This window comes from Euleptes europaea, chromosome 4 (assembly GCF_029931775.1).
Source record: "Euleptes europaea isolate rEulEur1 chromosome 4, rEulEur1.hap1, whole genome shotgun sequence".
NCBI classification, from domain to species: Eukaryota; Metazoa; Chordata; class Lepidosauria; order Squamata; family Sphaerodactylidae; genus Euleptes; species Euleptes europaea.
Genome location: NC_079315.1, coordinates 67678862 through 67694076, shown reverse-complemented (window position 1 = coordinate 67694076; position 15215 = coordinate 67678862). Strand labels below are relative to the sequence as shown.

The 15215-nt window shown below is 40.1% G+C and overlaps 1 protein-coding gene across 1 annotated transcript in view; it reads left to right on the top strand.

The window, feature by feature from the left end:
- PRR16 (proline rich 16) overlaps window positions 1-12669 on the top strand; it is a 135423-nt gene extending 122754 nt beyond the window's left edge. The window contains exon 3 of the mRNA XM_056848551.1: window positions 12547-12669. The gene's annotated coding sequence lies outside the window, so the exon portion shown is untranslated. The remainder of the gene's footprint in view (window positions 1-12546) is intronic.
- The last annotated feature ends 2546 nt before the right edge of the window (window positions 12670-15215 follow it).

Sequence of the window (15215 nt, the reverse complement as noted above, 5' to 3'; positions counted from 1 at the left end):
GAAAGGCTTTTTAAAAAGAGGCTTGGGTTTTCTCCCCCCTTCCCCTTCTTTCAGATTGCTCTTTTTTTGTTTTTTTTTGTTCTTAAAATGCATTTTTATGTGGCAGTTGGGTTTGGGGGGGAGGAAATCTTCTCTCACGGTGAGCACTGTAAAGTAAGCCAATTACAGAGCAGCATTTAAAGAGGTGGGACTTGATTTGAGCTTGAGAGACGGCTGGTGCATAGATTCCCAACAGAAAAGTGTGAGTCCAGCCAGCAACGAACCTCAGGTAAAACTATGCATAAATGACCAGAGTCAGCCCTGGTTAGTATTTGGATGGGAGACCACCAAGGAATACCAGGGTCACTACACAGAGGCAAATCACCTCTGAACATCTCTTGCCTTGAAAACCCTACAGGATTGTCATAAGTTGGCTGCAGCTTGATGACAAAAAAAAGCAATTGAAATGTTTAGATTATCTAACCTGTGGATATAACCACTTACATAATAAGGTAATTATAAGTAGGGACATGCCATCAATGTCGTAATAAATGTGTTTGAAAAAAACCATAAATTGAAGAGTGGAAAACAATTATATTGTAAAATTAAATTGAGAAGATACAAATGTGTATCAGGTTGCCTTCTGCCAATGAAACTGCAGTTAAACGGGCAAAAGTATTTCTTTTGACAGAGAAGGGAATAGTGATTTCAGCCAATTTCCCTTTCCCTTGGTGTTTCTAAGCATCCTTGACCCCAGCATCTTTGGGGGATGGGGGGAGGGGGTTCACAAAGCCATGGAGAGGCAGGAAAATCCTACTATGTGGGCTTCACTCCTTTGGTAGTACAGGATTCAGCCCATGAAGATATGAGCTTAGAATAAGAAATGGGTTGGATACAATTAATTTCTTCCACTAAGTGAGGAGTCTTCCTGACTTTAGTACCAAATCCTCTTCACAGTACAAATTAATCACTAGATTCAACCCTTTGAATTTGAATTGAACTGGGAGCAGTTTGGGGATAGATGAAGGCTATCAAGCTGAAACCTATTCCAAACAAAACAGGTTCTAATGGTAGGGAGAAGGTCTAACCAAACAAATGGATTATCCTCGGTTCTGGATGTAGTTGCACTCCCCATAAAGAAACAGGTTCATAACTTGGGGGTGCTCCTGGACCCGGGCCTCCAGCTGGATAAACAGGTGGTAGGAGTGGTCAGGGGCACTTTTCCTCAGCTTTGGCTTGCAAACAATTTGTGTGGCCTTTCCTGGGCAAAAAAGATCTTGCCACTGTGGTGTGTGCCCTGGTAACATTTATACTAGATTACGGACACCCTGGGAAGAGAGATTCTGCTCCTGCAAATCAGGGGACTTAGAAACTGTTGAGCATGCCCTCCTGAACTGCAATTTCTATACATTACCCCGTTTGAAATTTATTGAGCTCCTCTTATCGAGATTGAGACCTGACAGGGCAGGTGAAAGGTTTGAGATGCTCCTACAAGGGGATAAGCCTTCAACCACTCTTCAGGTAGCAAAATTTTGTTTAGCAGCAATGAAAATTTGTCACTTTAGAACAGCGCAATTGACAGATGTGTCCCAGCTGTAATTCCCTTTTAAATGTTTTAAAAATGTTTTAAGACTCGGATTGTAATTCTTTGATTGTAAGAATCTATTAGTCCATGCTTTCCGTTTTATCATGTTTTGACTGACTTAAGTGCCGCAAATAAATTATCTAATCCTAATCCTATACTAGATTACTGCAGTGTGGTGTACTTGGAGATGCCCTTGAAGAAGCTTCAGTTGGTACAGAATGCTGCTGACAGAATGTTGATTGGAGTGGGTCATAGGGATCATGACATTCTAGTCTTGTTTCAACTATGCTGGTTCCCAATTTGCTTTTGGACCCAATTCAAGTTGCTAAAATTTTTCTTGAGAGCCCTGGGACCAGCATACCATAAGGACCGACTATTCCTATATACATTTACCTGACCTCTCCAGTCACCTTTGGGGGCCCTGCTTCAAGTGTCCCCACCATCTGAGGCTAGATGGGTGGCAACCTGAGAAAAGGTGTTCTTGGTGGTGCCACCAAAACTTTGGAACTCCCTCCCCTGGGAGATTCATCTGTCTACCTCTATAGCTGTCTTGTGCCAGTGGATGAAAATCTTTTTGTTTGGTTTGGTATTCCCTCTTTTATTAGCCTTCATCCCTATTTGTTTGTCTATGCACATTTATGTGTTTTGTTTAATTGTTTTAAATATTTTAGGTACATTTGTATTTTAATTTTTAAATGCTATCTTTAATGTTTGAAATGTGTTAATGTTTCTGACAACAGAAGCAATGGTGAGCCTGTTCCTTCCTTCCTCCCCTCTATCAGGAGAGGTGGAGTGGGTAGGGGCATGGGGTCCTTTCCATGGCTGTTTTTGACTTCCAGCCTGCCCATAAGGAAGGGTCATTTCCTGTCATCTTAAAGCATATAGTAATGAGTATTCCAGGGAGGAAGCCATATTAGTATATTGTAGCAAAATAAAAAAGAAGTCCAGTGGCACCTTAACAACTAACAAGACTAACATTCCAGCATATGTTTTCATTAATCAGTGAAACTAATATTTATTCCATCTTACATTTTCATGAGTCAATGAATTCTGACTCTCGAAAACACACGCTGGAATAAATGTTGTTTGTCTTTGAGATGCCACTGGATTTATGTTCTCTTTAGACATCATGATACCCCAACTGAAAAAGCTTTTTCCTGAATCCAGAAGTTCTGGTTTCTGCTGGTGCGCAAATGTCATTCTTGGCCAAAATGTTTCAGTAGGTGATAGCTGCACAAATCAAAGCTTTCTTGAATGCAATGGACTATCAGTACTAACTAATCCATTTCTATTTCACTTTGGAACTGAAATTACCTTGCTTGCCCTGGCAGCTGACCTTTGACAAGATTTTGACTAGTTTTTAACTATGGGTTTTTCTGGCATTTGTTGATAAGGGAGCCAGTGTGGTGTAGTGGTTAAGTGTGGTGGACTCTAATCTGGGGGACTGGGTTTGATTCACCACTCCTCCACTTAAGCGGTGGTCTCTAATCTGGTGAACCGTGTTGTTTCCCCACTCATACACATGAAGCCAGCTAGGTGACCTTGGGCTAGTCACAGTTCTCTCTCAGCCTCACCTACCTCATAAGGTGTCTGTTGTGGGGAGAGGAAGGGAAAGATATTATAAACTGGTTTGATTCTCCTTAAAAGGTAGGGAAAGTTGGCATATAAAAACCAACTCTTCTTTTAGTTGATGTTTTTGCTGCTGTTTTGTGGATTTGTGCATTTTCTTCTTTTTATGAACTTTTTTATTGCAATTGTCTTTTTAATATAAAAATATTACAGTTGTCTTGAAACAATTTCTTGGTGAAAGATTTTTTGGTGTTTTTTAAAGATAATATACTTGCAAATCTTGCCCTGACCTGGATGGCCCAGGTTAGCCTGATCTCATCAGATCTCAGAAGCTAAGCAGGGTCAGCCCTGGTTAGTATTTGGATGGGAGACCACCAAGGAATACCAGGGTTGCTATACAGAGGAAGGCACTGGCAAACCACCTCTGTTAGTCTCTTGCCTTGAAAACCCCATAAGGGGTCACCATAAGTCGGCTGCGACTTGACGGCACTTTACACACACACACACACACACACACACACACACACACACACACACACATATACTTGCAAATCTTACCTGAAATTTTTGATTTTGGTGATTTATTTCCATGATACCAAAAATGGCTTGTAGCATTCGATTGCATTAGATTTAAGCTTCCTTAGCTATGCAGTGGAATGGTCCATTACTTCATCTAATTCATCTAAATATGAGACACATAATTTTAAATACATTTGTTTAGGCTTGACATGGTAGTCTTGTGGACCATTTTAGTACTTTTACTTTCTAACAAAGATTTCCATATTAACTTAGACTGACAGCACATTCCTGACTTCTGAGGATGAAAGTCCTCAGGCCAGGAAGGGGTTGTGCTGGTGTTGGGGCCCCCCACACCGGCATCCGGGCTACTTATGCTGCCATAAAGTGGCCCCAACATCGGCAGGGAGTCCCAAACACTGGTCTCCCGGTGCTACCATGGCAGCGCCACCTCAGGATGCCGACGAGGCCTTCTGCCGGCATCCAACCAGCGTAAAGGCCCGCACCGGCATTCCAGGTGGCATTCTGGTGTCCAGGGGGCATTCCTGGTGCATTCCGAGGGGCGGGGCTGCCTGTAGGCAGCCTCCTGTTCCCTTTCACCCCTGGTACACCGGTAATCAATGGGTTATAGGTCAGTGGGTTATAGATCAAATCAAGCCTGAACTGACCCTAGAAGCTAAAATGACTAAACTGAGGCTATCGTATTTTGGTCACATCATGAGACGACAACAGTCACTGGAAAAGACAGTCATGCTAGGAAAAGTTGAGGGCAGGAGGAAAAGAGGAAGACCCAACAAGAGATGGATTGACTCAATAACGGAAGCCACAGCCTTCAATTTGCAAGATCTGAGCAAGGCTATCAAAGATAGGACATTTTAGAGGACTTTCATTCATAGGGTCGCCATGAGTCGGAAGCAACTTGACGGCACTTCACACACACACACACACACACACACACACACACACACACACACACACGCCGGTAAGGAGAAGCGTGAGGCTGCGACTGCTTTTTAGCAGGTGCAGCCTCGCTATTCTCAATGGGGTGAATAGCCCCATTTTAAAAGAAAAAAGCCTTTGCAGGCTTGTTTCGAGCTTTCAGCGTTCATGGAACAGTTTAGGAGGTGCCTCCTCCCCGCCATCCCTGGCTGCCGACAGCTCAGGAATGGGCTGATATTCTCACTTCTGAATATTTTGCTATTGTAGTTGTAATTCTGTAAATTTATTGTGCATAATACATCTAGTATTTATTCTAGCAGTAATGTGGATCTTCTTTTTCTGTAGATGTGGTATTTGGTTAAAAACACCATGCAAAAAACAAAGAGTTTGTATGGAAAAGTGGCATACTGTGTTTCAAATGAGAAATTTAACGATCAGAAATGACACCAATTTATAGAAATCTTGAAAAGTTGTTTTATTATTATTATTGTGTATATAGCTACTGATTTGATTAAATTGATTAAATTAACTACACACCACACAAAAAGTAACATAGTCATTCAAAAATGTATTTGTGAAGTGGCTACCTACAGACAACAAAATTACTGCAGTATCATGTTGAATTAATTAACAACCTTTTAAAAATAAAATAAACATTAGTTGTACCCACCAGTCCAACAGTAAAGTGCAGTATCCAATTTGATAATCTAATAGCGAAGTTGGCCTAATTTTTAGATGCTTAAATCCAGTGACTGGAGCTGTGAACAGGTAAGACAGATCTTTTTACAAACCTGAAAAGGGACTCAGGGTTGCAGAAAAGGCTGAAAAAATACATTGGGGTTTTTTAAACCCGAAAATAATAAAAGGAGCACCTGTAGCTTTAAACAATGGATTCACTCTTTGGCTGTTGCTAGGCAACCACAGCATCCCAGGCTTCAGTTTCTGTTGCTAAAAGGCAGAGGAAGGGGACAGGGACCTTTGCAGGGCTATTTTTGGCATTTGAAGAAGGACTCACTAGGGTCATGCCTAGGGTTGCTAGCTCCAGGATGAGAAATTCCTGGAGATTTTGTGGTATAGACTGAGGAGGACAGGGTTTGGGGAGAGCTACTGTGCAATAGCAGCCACCGTCTGAAAGCCAGTGAGATGAAGCAGTTAGCACTTCAGAGCAGGGTCTGCAAGACCCAAGTTCTAATCCTCATATTGCTGTGGAAGCTCACTGGGTGATTTTGGAGGAGAGGAGACAAATGTAAGCTGCTTTGGCCCCCACTGAATAAAGACTGTAGTTTTCCAAGGTAGAAGCCACTTGGGGGGTGGGGGGAGACAGAAAACTTAAAACAGAGAGGCAGATAAAGATATGTTGGCTGTTGGGTGGGAAGGAGATAGGGTTGCCAACTCCAGGTTGGGAAATTCCTGGAGATTTGAGAGGTGGTCCTTGGGGATGGTGGGGTTTGAGGAGGGGAGGGACCTCAGAAGGGTATAATGTCATAGACTCCACTCTCCAAAGCAGCCATTTCCTCCATGGTAACTGTGTTGCCATCCACCAGGTGAGGGCTGGAGATCACCTGGAATCACAACTGATCTCGAGATGATAGACATCAGCTCCCATGAAGAAAATGGCTGCTTTGGAGGGCAGTGTCTCTAGCATTATACCCTGCTGAGGTTGCTTCACTCCCAAGGCTCAACCCCCAAATCTTGAAGAATTTGCTAACCTAGAACTGGCAACCCTAAGGGGAACTGATCGCTGTAGTTGGGAGATCCATTGTGTTTCCTGGAGAGCTGCTGCCACCACTGCTGTTGTGGGGGGGGAGAGAGAGGAAGCAGGTGGTCAATGGGAGTGCCACTGCTACTACTGCTGCTGTGGGAGGGGGAAAGGAAGCAAGTGGGAGGTCAGGAGGGAGATGAGGGGCAGAAAGAGGAAGTAATGGGGCGGGGAACAGAAAGAGTGTGTCAGGTCCATGCTACCTACTAGAATACAGGCTCGGGACATATGCAGGCCAGGGGCTGGCTTCCATTTAAGGCCAGAGTCTGGCTGCTTCTCAAGGTCTGATTCTCATGCTAACAAATCCTGTGTACAGTTTTAGTTCCTCTGGTTATCTCAGATGTATGATGTTATGGCTTCCCTCCCTGGGAACCACTATCTCGAAGTAACTTCACTGTTTTGCTTTCTCTGGCTAGAATGCTTTTAACATGTACCTTGCACACCTAAAGTTATTAGCAGCCTCACCTGCGTGTGAGGCAGTCAGCTTCTTTAATCTGTCTTTTTGCTCCTAATAAAGTAGCATTGCTTAGGATCACCTGCCTGGGCGTGTGTGCTTTTGGGATGGTAGGGGCAGACGCCTGAGTTAGACAGAGTGATGGTGTAGGGGGCAGAAAGAGAGAGAAATTGACAGGCATGGAGGAGAGAGTGAGTAAGAAAAAGGTGGCAGGAAGGAGAAAGAGCAAGAGACAGAGAAGTAGGGGAAGAGGGGAGGAAGCAAAGGTGGGGGAATGGGATAGCTGCTCCCGCAAGTTTCTTGCAGGTCCCCGTTTGTTATTTCATAATAAGTAACTCCTGCATTTTGTTCCACTTATATCAATTTAAACATGGTTTTTTAAAAAACAAACAGGCCACAAATTACTTTCTTCATTATTTTGAAATTCTGTTTTCTACTGGAAGTCCAAGCTCCCTGTTTTGCTGAAAGGAAGAAAAAAGTTGCTACCTTTTTAATTCCTCTAGTAGAATATAGCTGCAGGGAAGTGCTATGGATTCTCTCTTGGCTCCCTGCATCAACAGAATTTTTAACTAAGATCCAATTACAGAATATTCATTATTGATGATTATAAGTGAGCTGTAACAAATGCACATTTACTTTCTGATCCCAAGCAGCCAGAAGTTCTAGCAACCTTTTAAAAGTTGCAGAGTCGGCAACTCTGAATCCAGCTAGATTGCATCTTGGTTGTTTTCAGGATGACAAGAGTATCAAAAGTGTGGTGTTTATTTTATCTACACTCTTCCTCCAAGGGGCTTAGGGAATTTATATATTGATCCTAAATATATACTGGTAGTCAGTCTTAAGGTTAGCAAAGACCTAAAAGTAAATGCAGACACTGCTGCTTCAGCAAATAAAGGATTTTGATTTTACATAAAAAGCAGAAAGCATAATTGAAACAGACAGAAAAAGAATGAACTACAATGATGGATTTTGTATATAATTATATATATATATATATATATATATATATATATATATATATATATATATATATATATATATATATATATATATATATATATATATATATATATGATGGATTTTGTATATAGTGTGTGTGTGTGTGTATATTATATATATATATATATATAAATAAAAGGCTTCTGGTTGAAACCAGAGTTGGACATTCTCTCTCCTTTCTTCGGTTTGGCTGCCACTGTTCAAGCTCTGCCCTTCCTTTCTTTACCCATAATTTGAGGCATAGGTAGGGGCTATGTGTGTGCGTGTTTGTGTGAACTGTTTCACACACACCCTCTTCTAGCCAGCGGTCTGTACTCGATTCAGAAGTTAATAGTCTATGTGTGGAATGAGCAGTCAGGTGCCTCGGGTGAGATCTTTGACCCCAATCTGAGATCTTTAAAAGGGAAAGTCCTTTATTTACTAAAAGTCATACTCAATTCACTACAGCACAAGGCACTAGAAAAGTATATCAAAACACCATTGGGTGTTACAGAACTAAGAAAAGAAATAAAAACATGAGACTAAGTCGCTGGTGTTACTTTGGCATTCTCTTCCCTGAATGGACACAAGCCCACTGAAACTTTGAAAATAGAGGCTGATGAGGACAGACTTCACTCCATTGCTCCTGTTCCCTGGCCTTTGGCTTGCATCTCTGACAGGATGTCCTGACATTTTAAGCCCTCCTGTCCTGGCTGGGAGGGGTTTTACTTTGACCTAACATGAAATTGGGGTTTGACTTCTCTTGTGTATTGCTTTGCACCATTTCTTCAATCCAATCAAGACACACATCCCAAAATATCTATGGCCCACCTTAGGATATCCAAATGGTTATCTATCTTGCCCCTTCCTGGCAGATGGGCAGATGGTCATCTTCATTCCGCACAATTGTCTCCATGAAAGAAAACTTGTCTCCTCTCGGCCTGAAATGTGAGGAAGAAAAAGAAAAGAATATGCATATAATGCATATAATATTATAAACAAAAACAATGTAAAATATTAGAAAATATTTAAAATGGTGGTAAAATAATAACTGTTAAGCCGTAATAATTATTATAATCAATCTTAACAAAAATATCTAAAATAATTTCTGAGTATTAAAATATTTCATATATAATTATCATTTACCTGCTATTCTGTTCATTGTTTTTCTCATAAATACCTGTTGATACAATATGATATATAACATGGCATATGAATCAGTTACATCCTGCTCTACCCCCCTATTTCTAAGAATAATGTAAATAATATATTTTCCATTTTTGTTGAAATTCTTTGGTGGTTCTGTTATTCACATAATGCGTCAATTTCGCCATAACTGCATACTCTTCTAGTTTGCTTTCCCAGTCTTCTGCTTTCCATTTTGTTGTAAATATAACTCTGGCCACTGTTATCATGTATCTGAGTAGTTCTTCTAAGACTTTTGACATATTATTGGGCAAAATACCCAGTAGCATCCTCTTAGCAAGTTTGATTTTTTTTTTAATTCTGAATTTCACAATATATTTTTTCCAATACTTTTTTTGTCTTTTTGCAAGTCCACCAGATATGATAAAAGGCACAATCCACCTTTTTACATTTTCAGCATTTCTCTTTGTCGTTCTTGTTCATTTTTTCAATGTATTTGAGAACTGTTTCAATGCCTGAATAAGGTACTGAAATAGTAATTGTTAATGTCATTCTAGAGCTCATCAACATAACAACCTGAAATGTGTGGACCATTTGAGGACAGCAGACATAGATTGCAAAAGCTCTTACAGGCTCAGTGAGAAGTCTGAAATATGAATTGCAGCTCTTTAAAAACATAGTCAAAAGTAATAATCATTGACATAGTGGGTCTGAAAAAAGTCAGATCATCCCAACAGTCAGGAAGAACTTTCTAAGAATTATCATGTAGAATCACCAGCAGCATCCACCCATCTTATAAGTATGCTTATGAATCACATCATTTTTACAGGCATCTCAGGAGTTCCTTACAAATAAGGGTTTTTTTAGTCATTTATGGGAAAGTATATGGTTTTATTATTTTATAGTAGTGCAAGTGGCTTCCACTTCCATCACCTCTTTATAGAATTTACTGAGCAACTCACTAGTCATATCAGCTGCCTGATCCATGTAATGTAATATATACGAAGAGTCTCTGAATACATGAAATGATCCTCAGAATTGGGGATACAATAAATTGATGGGATTGTGTGGATTTCAGTAAGATTAGAATTTTAATGGTAGTTCAGCAAATAAAAGTTCATTTATAATTTATGAAAACAGTAGTATTATGAGAGGTGAGGGAAGACTTAGCAGGTTTGTGTATTTCAAGGATCCCTATGGGATTCCTGTAAATAATAAATGGATAATCATAATGCTGTCTCCAAGTATAGTGATTTACTTTTCTTCATAGAAATGTACCGCTAATTTAGGTATACAGAAGGAAATAAAGAATAATCCTTGAGCATTGTTTGAGCTAAATCTGCTCATGTACACACATCACATTTTGTTTATTTAAAATATTTATATCCAACCTTTCCATGATGCCCATGGTGGATGGCAAAATATATACATAAATACAGTTTAAAAAAAGTTGAAACACATAAGTCACATTAAAACTGTAACTCCTGCAACAAATATAATCACCAGCTCCAACAAATATTATCACCATTCATCAGTAAATTATTTCAAAGGAGTATCAGAATAATTCTGCTTTGCACCTTTTACAGAAGAGAGAGAGAGTGGGAACCATAGCATATCTAGCACATTGTTTCACATTGGGGATGAAGCCACTGAAGATGAGCAACTTAGTTGACTGACAGGATCATACTTAGAAAGAGGTTTAAATGTAACTGGCACCTTGAATTGTGCTGGAAACAGATAATAACCAGTGAAGCTACCAAAGCACAGGGGTAATATGGTCATACCTGGTTAAATTGGTCAATAATCTAGCATCAGCATTCTGTACCAGTGGAAGTTTCCAAACAGTTTTCAAGGGCAGCTTAACATATAACACATTTTAATAATACAGCCATGAGGTTACAGTGATCTGGATCACACGGTCTGGATCACAATCTTCTGATACCTCCACTGTCAAGGGATTTTCCAAAATCTTCCTGACTGCAGCATATTTACTTTTTCAACAAGCGGCAGAAAACCCACTCTTCCCTATAGGATTGCCATGTTTTAAGCTCTTTATGAGGAGTTGTTAAGTGATGTCACATTGACTAACAGTGCTAGTGGTAGATGCAAGGATTTGTATCATATGGTATGTAGTTTACAAGCATGGAGCTTTGAAGAGATAATCATTACATATTTACTACAAATATTAAAATTATATGATGAAGTTACCCAAAGAACTGGTAAGATCTTCAAATACTAATTTACTGATGGTCCCTGGCCCAAAGAGTGTCCGGCTGGCCTTGACCAGGGCCAGGGGTTTTTCGGCCCTGGCCCCCACCTGGTGGAATAGTCTCTCTAGTGAGACGAGGGCCCTGCGGGACCTCATGGAGTTCCGCAGGGCCTGTAAGACAGCTATTCCACCTAGGGTTGCCAGATCCCTCTTCACCACCAGCCAGAGGTTTTTGGGGTGGAGCCTGAAGAGGGCAGGGCTTGGGGAGGGGAGGGACTTCAATGTCATAGAGTCCAATTGCCAAAGCGGCCATTTTTTCCAGGTGGACCGATCTCTATTGACTGGAGATCAGTTGTAATAGCAGGAGATCTCCAGCTAGTTCCTGGAGGTTGGCAACCCTAATTCCACCAGGCTTATGGTTGAGGCCATCTACAGTTTTCTTCACCAATACTGGCCTTCCTACCCTACTCCACCATGCAGGAGTGTTTAACGTTATCTGTAGGCTCTGCGCTTTATTCAACCCACCAGCAGACCCTACTGTGGCCTTATGTTGCAATTAAATGCGCCATCAGAGATATGTGATTTTTATAGATTTTATAGGGCTGGTTTTATAATTCATAGTTTTAATTAAGTTTATGCTGTTTTATAGTATATTGTATATTTATATGACTATGTGAGCCGCCCTGAGCCTGGCTTTTGCCAGGGAGGGAGGGCTGTACGTTTGACAAACAAACAAACGTAAAATATTGTTACACACTCACATATGCAGTAGTTACCACAAGTCAGTATGCAGAGACCTCTTAAAATGAGCCACCAAATGTGTGGGCTATCTGATGGCCCTAAGATTTCAACATGCCACTTTGTGAATGAGCCTCAAAATTTGTGTCACTGGTTCCCCCGCAAGTTCATTGAAGACTCAAGCCTAACTTTTTCATAGCCTCCTCCCCCTTGCCAGTCTGTTTCTTGAGGGATTTTTTAGGTGAGAGGGTATAGAAACATATTTCTCTGTGCAATCTGGGATATGCTTTTAGAATGGAGGGGAGATGTTTTGGGCCCCTGAAGTGGGAAGGCTTCTCCCTGCTTCAGCGTTGTCTGCATAGGCCATTCAGGAAAAATATAAAGGAATATAAAGGTACCATTTGGGGCAGGTTCTAAACCTGGTCTTAGTTATCGTAGCATTAGATTTTGTTCCATCGCAGTGCCATCTAAGATTCCAGTTCATTTACTTTTTTTTCCTCATTGAACTCAATGAGAATTAAGTCAGCTATTTAAATGTGACAGAATTTTGCAAACTGGCAAATATTACCCATATGAGCACCATTTTTAGGAAGAGATGAAACTAATTGATTGCATGGGAGTTGGTGATGGCATAGAATTGGTGTTACAACATTCTCTTTTTTTTTCTTTTTCAGCTCCTTCAGTCTGGAAGGAACGTCAACATTTGGAGGCTTATTGGCCAATTTCTCCCATGACAGATTCAGTGTTACGACTTCTTACTGGCCGGATTTGATTATAACAACTAGGACCTCCTTAGAGCATGGAAACCCTTAAGCCAGAGCACAATGGATCACTGACTTTAAGTGATCTGCGTTAAGCCACCGGCCTCATATCCAACAGCGATGAGTTAAGACCTGATGAAAGCCACAGCCTTAAGTACATTCCGACTGAAAGAAAAAGATGGAGTTCATATCTTTCCTGCCACAAAAACAGCCATGTCTCTAAGCCTGTTGCTAAAAGAGTTCAATTCTAAGAAATCAAGAATAGTAAACAGTAATCCTGTGGTCCTGCCAGTGTCCCAGAAGTATCCAAGTATATGTAGCTAAATGAAAGTATGAATTATGAAGCACTTAAAATAACTCCAAAAAAATAAATGTATTTGCTCCCAACAGAAGATTATCATCTTGGGCGGAAAGAGAAGACCTTTGTTATCCCTTGTGCAAATTCAAAGCCATAGAAGGAGAGGACCAATGATGCTGACATGCTTGAAAGTATACTATCCTCCACCCAAATGATTCATCTGTTACAGATTGCATCTCAATGCACTTCTAATATTTGCACTGTCACTTCCATTCAGGGGAATGATGTAGGTCATCATTTGCACAGATGGCCACATGAAATTTTAGCCCACAGCAAGCAGTTCTTAGAGGGACTACTAGAGAAAATAAAAGAAAACCTATCTTCAGACGTGAAGACCATTTAATTAATGCCCATCTCTCCCTCCACAGCTGGAATCTTTCCACAAGGCAAATTGTCCTTCCTTAAAATTGAGATGATTAAAAAGCATCAACAAGCCGACATGGATTTTAAAATGGATCTAGTTTTTAATACATTTTTGTATCATTGTAACAACCGAGAAATTGACATACATGTTCCTAATCAACATGGACAGTATATTCCCAGTTAATACAAAGGAAAAACCATTTGTACAACATATTTGACACATAACATTTTTATAGCCAGTTATCTGTCCTCTATGGGAAAATGTACCAGCTAAACAAGCATTTTAAGTTTATTTTTCTAAATAAATGTGGTATTTGTATCATTTGCAATCACTACTTTTTGCTGATTTTCATTACTGGTCCATATTTTTCCCCTCCAGCCACCAAAAAGGGATATTTGAAGATAAGAACCAAAACACTTGTTTTGCCATGTTAAATCATAATGATTTGCAGACTGAAAGCTTTAACATAAATGTTATTTGTAGAATTATAAAGTATATTTCTACTGGAAAATATGTATGGAAATCCCAGAAAGACTGTATTTTAATTTTTATTTCAATACATAGGTTATTTTAATATTCCTAAGGAAGTTTTTAGTTATGGTAGTTCATTTGAAAGTTGTAGTTGGACATATTGTAGTGGAACATATTGATCCACAAGTGGGATACAGTTTTCAAGAAGGAGCATCACTTCAAAAATTATTGCAGGCCTACATGTATATAACATAGGGAATGGTCCAGCCTCTAGCTTCTGCATGTGGAAAAGGACACCCAAAAGTTTGATAAACAATGCTGCTAGCACCACTGTGCAGCTTTAAGAAGCAGTGCACATATGTAATTCTCTTCTTATTATTCTAGATATGTACCTGGGTGGCAGCCATCTTTCTGACATGCTTTACACCCCCATGCCTTCCAACAGGGTATCCAGTCATCTTGGCCAATGCTTGTGTCCAGACAACCCTTTCTGAACCACATCCTGGGAGCTGAGATGGATCGGAAATGCAATGGCTAGTTTGGCTATGCTGTGGCTCATAGGGCCCCATAGCTAAATGCTGGTCACTGAATTTAATTTGCAAGAATGCACCATGGTGCTTAGCTCCTTTCCAAAATGCTGTCCCTTTCCCAATAGCTGGGACTCACTCAGGGCCAGGATACAGCTGCATATCCATCCTCCCAAGCAGTCCGGATCATACCTATTGTCATGAAATGAATCACTGCCAGTTTACAGCTAGTGGATATGTTGCAGTTACTGTACCCCATCTGGATTTGATGCAAAAATGATTTAGCCATAGAAGGATTTCTGTAGGCATAAGGCACTTTTATAAGTGACACCTTTCTGTATCTAACGTGTCACCTCTGAATGTTAACTATGTAATCTAGAAAGGAGAAAGGAGCCTTTTATAAATCAAATAATTCTGGTCAGTGTGGTCCTTTCACAATTTATGGAGTTCTGATACAAATTTTAGAGTCAATCTTCTTTAGAACTTATTTAGAAAAAAAAGATTGAGATTCTTTTTTCCGTGTATTTTATTCCTTTAATACGTGTATTTTGAGATTTTAAAATGTATTGTCATCAGTCTTCTCTTCATAAAAATGAGGGCTAAAAGCTTCCTTTGTTTTTAACATTAAATTTGGGGTCTCAGGATTCTAATAGGTCACTAATTGCAAAACCGTATGCAGGCAGTATGCAGCCCAATGACTACATTTGCTCATGCTAAAAAAAAATAAAATAACTTTCATTGTGGTCTGATTTGTAAAATACACATCACTGCAGCATAATCTCAAGTGACTCTTGTACAGCAGGGATTTATTTTCAAACTATAACATGGTGCTGCTAAAGATGCCATTGTTGGATCTGATAAA